This window comes from Diabrotica virgifera, chromosome 1, assembly GCF_917563875.1.
Source record: "Diabrotica virgifera virgifera chromosome 1, PGI_DIABVI_V3a".
Classification (NCBI taxonomy): Eukaryota; Metazoa; Arthropoda; class Insecta; order Coleoptera; family Chrysomelidae; genus Diabrotica; species Diabrotica virgifera.
Window position 1 is genome coordinate 149,799,461 of NC_065443.1, and position 10,136 is coordinate 149,809,596.

The following is a 10,136-nucleotide window of genomic DNA, read 5'->3' on the forward strand; positions in this document are numbered from 1 at the left end:
GTCTTAAAATTATCTGAGGAATCTCCTGTCTTCGTTTGTCGGTAGAGTTTCTGGACACCCTGTATATTATGACAACCCAGACTCGTACATAAAATTGGCTGCGGAGATAAATGTGATTTAAGTGCTTTGTTCTTGTTCATTCCCGGGGATAAATAATAAGACAACATGGCAGCTTACGGAAACATCGAAAACTTCAATATTAGTGAGCCAAAAAATTGGGACTCCTACGTCGAACGAATGGATTTCTTCTTCACGGCCAATAATATCACGGATCCAGAGAAGAAAAGAGCCACATTTCTGAGTCTGTGTGGGGCAAATACTTACGAAATTATAAGGTCTTTGGTTGCACCAGCAAAAGTTAGTGATTCGAGCTACGAAGAGATCACTGCAGAGTTGAAAAAACATTTTGCGCCAAAAACGTCTGAAATTGTCTGCAGATTCAAGTTTTATAGGCGAAATCAGCAAACTGCTGAAACAATTTCTGTGTATCTAAAACAATTGCGAAAATTGGCAGAACCATGTGGTTTCGGAACTGTCCTGGACACAATGCTACGAGATATATTAGTCTGTGGGCTTTTTGGTGAGACCTTACAGCAAAAGTTGCTCGCCACAGAAAAGTTAAAACTTAAAGACGCACAAGACATGTGCCTGGCACACGAAGTGGCTGTTCAAAGTTTGCAGGTGTTACGGGAGAGTGAGTTGAACACAGAGGTGAACGCAGTAAGTTTTCGTAAAAATCAGCCAGGACAATCAAAACAAAAATCAGCTGATCGCGAACGGAAAAAGTGTTTTCGGTGCGAAAAGGAACATTCTCCTGAACATTGTGAACACATTAAATCAACCTGTACATTTTGCAGGAAAATTGGACACATTGAAATAGCTTGTTTTGGTAAAAAGAAAGACCAAAATCAAAGACGCAAAGTGCATCAGACTACCGAGGAATCGACATCAAATACCGAGCCGGTTTCGGAAAATACTCAAAGTGTTTGTTATCAAATTAGCGACTATAATTTTTCGTTATTTAACGTGACGTCTGATAGCATTACCGGTAAATATTTAGTAGACGTGCTACTCAGTGACAAAAATGTGAAAATGGAGGTTGATTCGGGCGCAAGTTTCTCAGTGATTAGAAAATCGACCTACCATAAAATATTTAGTGAAAATCGACCTAAATTAAATCAATCCAGTGTTATTCTACGCGATTATCAAAATACAGTGATACCCATACTGGGTCAGTCTCTAGTGGAGGTGCAATGGGGTCAACAGTCAGCCAAGCCTACTTATAGTTACGGAAGGAAACCGCGCCAGCCTTCTGGGTAGAAACTGGTTTGAAAGGTTAGGATTAACCATAGCAGGGGTAAGTCAGATTTATTCCATCATTAATTATCCAGAAGAATACCCAGATGTATTTAACACGGATTTGGGATTTTACCGGGTCCCCCAGTAAGTTTTTCTTTAGACAAAAATGTAAGGCCAAATTATGCTTAAAGCGCGCAAAGTTCCCTTTGCACTAAAAGACAAGATTGAAGCTGAATTGGACAGGCTTATAGCGCAGGGTGTTTTAGAGCCGATTACACACCCAAAATGGTGCACCCCAATTGTGACCGTTTGCAAAGACAACGGAGAGGTTCGGATCTGCGGCGATTACAAATCTACATTGAACTTAGCGCTAAATCCAGAACCTTACTCAGTCCAGGGGTACAGAACATTTTATCCACTCTCGCGGGCGGTAAAGTGTTTGCAAAACTAGACATGGCGCAAGCTTATCTGCAGTTAAGTGTCAACCGCGAAGCTGCGGAAGCACAAACAATTATTACGCATAAGGGGGCTTTTAAATGCAATCGTTTACAGTTCGGTATATCCGTGGCTCCACAAATTTTTCAAAAATTCATAGACACTAGATTAACGGGTATTTCGGGTGTACTACCGTATTACGATGACATTCTAATAGTAGGTAGCTCAGAAATAGACTTAGACTCAAAAGTGCGTGCAGTATTAACGCGTTTCTAGGAAAAGTGCGTTTTTCGAACAAAGACAATAGAGTTTCTCGGGTTTCAAATTAGTGAAGACGGTTTACGTTCCACTAAAGACAAAATCGCGGCCATCACCAATGCGCCTGTTCCGACTAATAAAACCGAATTACAAGCTTTTCTTGGACTTTTAAATTTTTATCATGCTTTCCTAAAAGACAAGGCAACTATTGCAAAGCCGTTACATGCACTGCTCCGAAAGGACGTTCCTTGGCAGTGGCGTTTCAAGGAAAAAAAGCTTTTGAATTATTAAAAGACATTTTGGCAAAAGAACCGGTGTGTTGGGACATTACAGCGAACGGAAAGATTTATTTTTGACGTGTGATGCTAGCCCTTACGGGGTCAGTTGTGTGCTTAGCCAGCGCGATGATGAGGGACGCGAATATCCAGTGGCGTACCATAGTCGTACTCTATCGTCTGCGGAACGAAGCTTCGCCCAAATCGACAAATAAGCACTGGCCATACTATCGGGCGTTAAAAAATTCCATGAATATGTATATGGCAGGAGAATAAGCATAAAAACGGACCATAAACCATTGCTGGGTATTTTTAATCCAAAAAAAGGTGTTCCAGAGATACTGTCACCCAGAATGCTTAGATGGGCTCGTATGTTATCTGCGTATGATTACGAATTATGCTACATACCGGGTGCAAAAATTCAGAATGCAGATGCTCTGAGCAGGTTGCCACAAAAGGTAAAGGCGCCAGAACCGCCAAACTCAGATGACGTTTTGATGCTCGAGAACATCCAGAAAAACTAATCTGTGCCAAAGACATCGCGAGTGAAACTAAGAAGGACCCAGTGTTATCTAAAATTTTGCAGTGGGCATGGAAAGGCTGGCCTGAGGAGAAAATTAAATTTTCAGACGAATATACTCCTTATCTACAACGTAAACACGAAATTAGCTGTTATCAAGACTACCTGTTATGGGGTACAAGGGTAATAGCTCCACTCGGAGGGAGGAAAACAATACTGAATTTGCCACACTCAGCACACCCTGGAATCGTAAAAATGAAGTCACTGGCATGCTCATATGTTTTTTGGCAAAATCTCGACAAGCAAATTGAACACCTAGTAAATACTTGCAGCGAGTGCCAAGAGTCTAGAAATATGACAAAAAAGGCTCCAATCCATCCTTGGGAGTGGGCCAGAGCTCCATGGACAAGAATACACCTCGATTTTGCCGGTCCATTAAAAGGAAAAATGTTTCTGATAATCATAGACCCATATTCAAAGTGTTTGGAGGTAAAAATTGTTCTAAATACCTCTAGTCCTGTGACCATAGACATTTTACGCGGTTTATTTGCCACTCATGGCATTCCAGATGTTGTGGTGTCGGATAACGGAACTAGTTTTACGTCGGCTGAGTTCCAAGATTTTATAAAGAAAAACCTTATTAGACAAGCATTGGTTGCACCGTACCATCCAAGTAGTAATGGGCAAGCGGAACGCATGGTACAAAATGTAAAAAATGCACTTAAGAAAATGACAGATAGCAATGAACAAACCAACATACAAGTAGCATTGCACCGATATCTTCTTACTCAGCACATTACACCCCATTGTGCGACAGGGAGATGCCCATCCGAAATATTAATGGGGCGGAAGTTAGGCTCACTTTTTGATCGTCTACAGCCTGATTTTAGGAAAGAGATGCTAGCCAAGCAAGAGATCAAATATCCTAAGGAAGCAAGGTCCAGAGTTTTTCACGAAAACGAGACTGTATTTGCAAGGTCATTTACTCCTGGTCAAAAGTGGCTTCCTTCCAAAATAATTGAAACCACCGGACCATTAAGCTACAAAGTTCAAACACCTGATGGTAAAATTTTACGTCGTCATTCTGACCAAATAAGAACTCGTGTATGTGACCAGGAAACCACAGACGAAGTTACACCGTCAACCTCGATGGAAACTGGAATACGCGAAACTCCGCCACAGCTTTCCCCGCATCCCTACGATTTGGTAGATCCAGAACCAGAACTTGGAGAGCAGGTCTCTGAAGTCAAGAAGCCACCCGCTCGAATAAGAAAACCTCCAAAGTATTTGGAGGACTATGAGTAAATTCATCTAGGAGGAAGGAGTGTGATGTATCGAGCTCTCGGACTATTCAATCACGAGACGAACCGCGAAGTGCGCGCGCCGAAGATTAGACACAAACATGCGCGAACTACTTTCAGATAGATATAATATACTCGCTATTGTTGTTGTAATTGTTATATTCACGTAAATACGCCTAAATAAACGAGTAGTGTTCAAAATACTGTTGTATTAATTATATATTATGACAACCCAGACTCGTACATAAAAATAATCAACTTAAAGTGAACATTAACTAAAGTTCACTTTAAAGTTGACATTTACCCATATGAATTGCATTGATAAAGGTACCAACTTAAAATTTAAAGTCCACTTTAACTGATTATGAAACCGAGCGTTATTATCTTTCTCCCGAGGAAGACAAATCCAAAGCACAAAAATTATAATAAATATATTTCCTAAAAAGACTAATATATGCTTTTCACACCTTATTTGCGCTGATACATACATAACTTGAAATATTTAGCAACTAACTCCATACTGTCTATTTGCGCATGCGCGTGGCATAATAAAAATTCACTCTCAATCGCGCACAAATAAGTATAACTTCAAAATTATTAAACACCTAGGAAAGGTTTCGAAAAAACTATAAAAATTATCTGCTGAAACATTGCTTTTACTGCTCAGAAGCATAAATAATTTTTTGTTAATATGTGTTCTTATTTGGGATGTTTTTTTAAGTTACGTTTGATATTCCTTTTTACTTTATCGTACTACATACATAGTATAATAGATAAAGTTATATTTTATGATCGTGCAGAAAAAAAAAATCAGATTTCACTTTTTTTCGACCTTTTGAGTCGCCCTTTGTCTAAAAAGCAAATAAAAAAAATGTCGGAAGTATGTACGTAGGTACGTACCTACATACAGTTGAGTCCGGAAATCTTTACCAGTACGTCATCATTTAAAGCATACGAAATAAGTCGATAATAAGTCGGAAATTGAAATTTACTACACGCAACAGCAAGTGACAGTAAGTGACTTGCTGTTGCGTTTAGTAAATTTCAATTTCCGACTTATCATCGACTTATTTCGTATGCTTTAGATGATGACGCACGGGTAAAGATTCCCGGACTCAACTGTATGTATGTCGCCACCACCCAGCAAAAACTACTAGACCGATTTTGGTGAAATTCGGTATGAGTAAGTTTAAAAGAATTTTATCGAGAAACTAAGCTTTTTAAATAAATCTCTCAAAGGGGGGCTGAAATAGGGGGATTATTTAGGGCCCATTTTTCAAATTTTGAACTAAACGAATGAAACTTGTTAGAAAGTTAGCTAATCGATAGGTAAATGGAAATGCCTAATTTTACATTTCCAAATTCAACATAGCAGCCAATATGGCCGACCGGCAACGCGGCATATTTCCTTGCCTATCTAAAAACGTATTTAAGATAAGTTTAATTTGAAAAGGTCGTTGTATAGTCTAAAGATGGGTCTATAAGGAAAATATTATCGTTTTTCAGAAAAAGGTATGGGTTGCCTATATTTAAGGCGACAAAATTTGACATAATTATGAACTAGTTTTTCTTAAAAATGGCTCCAAGCAATTTGTTTATTTTTTGATATATATATTAGATGCCCTATTGTTTAATTGAATGATATTAGTCAGATTTCTTAACTGCCCATAGGAGGGGAGTTACGAATTTTTTATAACAAATTATTCGAGTGCCCTTAGGTACGTACGTACATATGTACATACTTCTGACATGTTTTTTTTTATTTGCTTTTTAGACTCAGGGTGACTCAAAAGGTCGAGAAAAAAGGAAATCTGAATTTTTTTTCTGCACAATCATATAACTTTATCTATTATACTACGTATGTAGTATGATAAAGTAAAAAGGAATATCAAACGTAACTTTAAAAAAAAACGTCCCAAATAAGAACACATATTAACAAAAAAATATTTATGCTTCTGAGCAGTAAAAGCAATGTTTCAGCAGATATTTTTTATAATTTTTTCGAAACTCTTCCTAGGTGTTTAATATTTTTTGAAATGATAGATATTTTTTATGCGACGCGCATGCGCACATAGTCCGTATGGAGTTAGTTGCTAAATCTTTCAGGTTATGTATGTATCAGCGCAAATAAGGTGTAAAAAGAATAGAATAGAATAGAAATATGCTTTATTGTCATGAAAAATTGTACAATTTTATCGACAAAAGAATATATTAGTGTTTTTAATAAATATATTTATTATAATTTTTGTGTCTTTGGATTTGTCTTCCTCGAGTAAGATAATAAGTATTATTAAAACATTTTTATATTTATACTTCACTTGATCTATTTGTCACCGTGATTTGTCATTATGTCCGATCAAATCAAAAATCCGAAAAAATCAGGCTATTTTGTATTCAAAATATACGACGTTCGATAAATTGTACCAACGAACTGCACAGTCACATGAATCGCTACGATAAATCGTTGTCGTGTATTTAAACCATCAAGTGGTCGGTTCTGATAGCATATTAGTGTTTACGATCCCAAAAACCAACAGTAACAAAATCTGGTCCATAATATACTGATTTCACCCCCCTTCTACTGCTTCGTTCACATTCACACCTATAATTTATCTGGTACAAGCCACAATAATCCGGTTTTTTTCATCTTCAGCCATAAAACCACTTTTATCTATCCATAACATACATATAAATTACTGATATTATTATCCACAGACATCCACATTATATAAATTTTCATCTACATACAACCCACCACCATATTTCTACATATGACTATTCTCACCCTACCTATTCAATCTGTCATTACCAACATATAACTTTCATCTATAGTAAAACCAAATCAAACGTGTAATTTTCTTTCTGGGTCCCGTTCATGTTCCTTTTTCATTAATTTCCTCACAGACATTTCATACCCTCCAGCCCCTACTGTCATCATCTTATGACGGTTTTGGTTTTTGGACCCTTAGGAATCCGGGCACCCTGCGAGGTCTTTAGGAATTAGTAGCCTAAGTTTGAGCTTGTGCTTTCTTAATGATACATCCCCCTAGATTATTTAAGACATTTTTACACCTCAGCCACCCCCATTGTGATTTCTTTTTAAACTTACACAAATTCCTTACACAAATACGTTGTATTTTCTCCTAACTTTAAAAAAATTCTGTGGAAAAATTGAAGGGCTGGTGTTATTTCATAGTCCTCTCATATTATCCCGGATGCATCACTAAAATTTTGTTTTTTGAATTATCTGAATATCTCTTTTCTTGTAACAGCTATACAATTTTTTCTAAATAAAAACACTGATTGGCTAATAAACATAAATGTCTTAAATAGAGATTGGTTTGATAAGATTAGAATGGCCCGCATGCAGCCCAGATCTCAATATTATTGAGCATTTATAGGATGAATTAAAAATTGCTATTTGCCGTCATCCTAGGCCATAAAACTTGGTAAAGTTATGGCCTTGGTAGAGGAATATCGGACTATTCCCCAGGCAAGGATAACACATCTTTATTCGATTCCAAACAGATCGAGCATTCGTTGCTCCGAGAGGTGGACATACCCACTATTGAATTGTTTTGTTATGTTGTAAATTTTGTTTTGTTTTGTTAATTTTAGTGCGTTTGATACTTTTAATAAAATAAACCTTCAAAGCAGTATTTTTATTTACAACCTTTACAAAAAAAAGAGATATTCGGATATTTTAAAAAACAAAATCTTAGGGATACCTCCAAGATAATACAGAAGGAGTATGAAACAAAATCCGCCATCCAATTTTTTCACAGAATTTTTTAAAGTTAGTAGAAAATACAATGATTCCATTCACACTCGTATAATGCCGCCTAAGCAAAAAATTTTTGTTATCGGATTATAACAAACGACAACAATACATGTAACTACAAACTGATGTAAGAATCTTGAAAATCGGAGTAGAGATAATAAAGTTGTAAATTGTCAAACTTAATCAAAAATTTTAGGTGGCGGAATTGTGCCGGTGAGTGTATTTTTTGTGCGCATCAAGAAGTGTTTTATTTATTAATTCTGTATATTTAGTAAATTATGAGTATAAATGAGTTAAATTATAACAACAATTTCCTTGAATTTCTGTTTTAAATTTTAAAATAAAAGGTGTTACATAACTAAAAATTCTCCCCTTCAAAACCAAAGTGCCCGTATTAACAGGCAAACTTATGCAATGAAAGGGAGCCGATAATTCAGACCCCGTAATTACCCGTCAAATGGAAGTTTTGATTAGATCTGCACAGTCTGGATATAACTGTTGTTTTATTACTTGTTTCAAATAAATTACTGCGGATTGTATCTCATTCACTAGGTGTAGAATACGTCATGAAAAGTTTTACTTTTCTCAACACAAAATTGAGTAAACATTTGCCCAACTGTGTAAATACCAAAAGAAATCTAAAAAATAAAAAAAAATTGGCGGGATCTGTTCATTTGTTCATGAAAAATCATCTATGAAAATAAGCATAATTTTAGGTGATGCATAACTTTTGAAACTATGTTTAACTTTTTATTGGAAATCACCCCAAATAAACTAATTTACGTTTTCTGGTAATATTAGTTGGTTTGTAAATACAATACATATACAATATGTCTGCGCGTATATGTATATGTGCGTGTGATAAACACATATGCACGAGTAGAAAATAGCATGCACAAGTGCCATTTTCAGTAACTTCATGTTGTTCCAGAATAACCTGTCCCACAATAAAATTTTTAATTGTGACAGTTTGGACCAAACTGTTTAATTACTTCTCCGTAACAAAATTTGCTAAAATTAAATTCAAATTGTATCTAATTTAGTAGGTGTACGCTATACAATATCTTGTTTAACTTCAAGATAAATTAGTTTTTAGAGCAAGTTTGATAATTGAAGTTGTGCGACTAATACGTGCAAGTTGATTAAAGTTTAATTGTTTTAGTGTTCTAATTATTTTGCTAGTAAGGGAAAGTCGTAGTTTGCTGAGAAAGGCTTAGTTTATCAATGCCATACGGTTTATTTTTATCTATTTTTATTAATTTATAGGAAGTAAAGGTGGTACACAGTAATATGTACATGGTTCACAGTAAAACACTGAAATTAATTTTTAAATTTGGGGCCCTTATAAAGTGCATTTGTGAAATTTACAGTTGCCCAGTAAAGTTGAATGTTGTTATTATGAGAGTTCACGTGCTTGGAATAAGTTTTGCGAATAATAATTGGATTTTATGTTTTTTAAAGGTATGTAGTAACTTAATAAGAATAGTTGGCATGTATTTTTTTATTTATTAAGAGCCGATTTCAGGCATTCTCACTATTAAAATGGCATTGTATTTATTTAATAACATATCCTGAAACACACTTTGTAAGAGAATGTCTCACATAGCAAAGTTTTAAATTTTATTGTGTCGTTAGGTTACTGGTGCACACTGAAACAGTATTATGAGGTACACAGTGAAACGCGTTTCACTGTGTACCGCAATAGTATAAATTATTACCAACAATTTGTTATTTTGTTATTTCAGATGGTTAGAAAGTAAACGCCTAGGAAAATAGGGAATACGTCTGCAGATGTAATGGCTGCTGCCACAAAGTTGGTATTAGAGGAAAATTATTATTCTCTACGTGGAGCAGCCGAGAGATATAATATTAGTTTTGCAACTTTACGACGATATGTACTCAAAAAACGCAATACTGCTGAGGCAGATATAAAAATAACACCCAATTATTCCATCCCACAAATTTTTACAAAGGAACGACAAGTAAGATTAGCAGATTATATTAATACCTGCAGTAAAACGGCATATGGATTATCCACAAAAGAGTGTAGACGGCTTGCGTGGGAGATGGTGGATGTAAACAAACTGGTTGTTCCTGAATCTTGGACAGAAAACAAGCAAGCTGGGGTTGATTGGCTACGACAATTTATGAAAAGACGAAAGAAGCTTAGCATTCGTCAGCCGGAAGCCTGCAGTTTAAGTAGAATCACTTCGTTTAACCCACACAATGTGAAAACATTTTTTAATCATCCACGGCAAATATTTGAA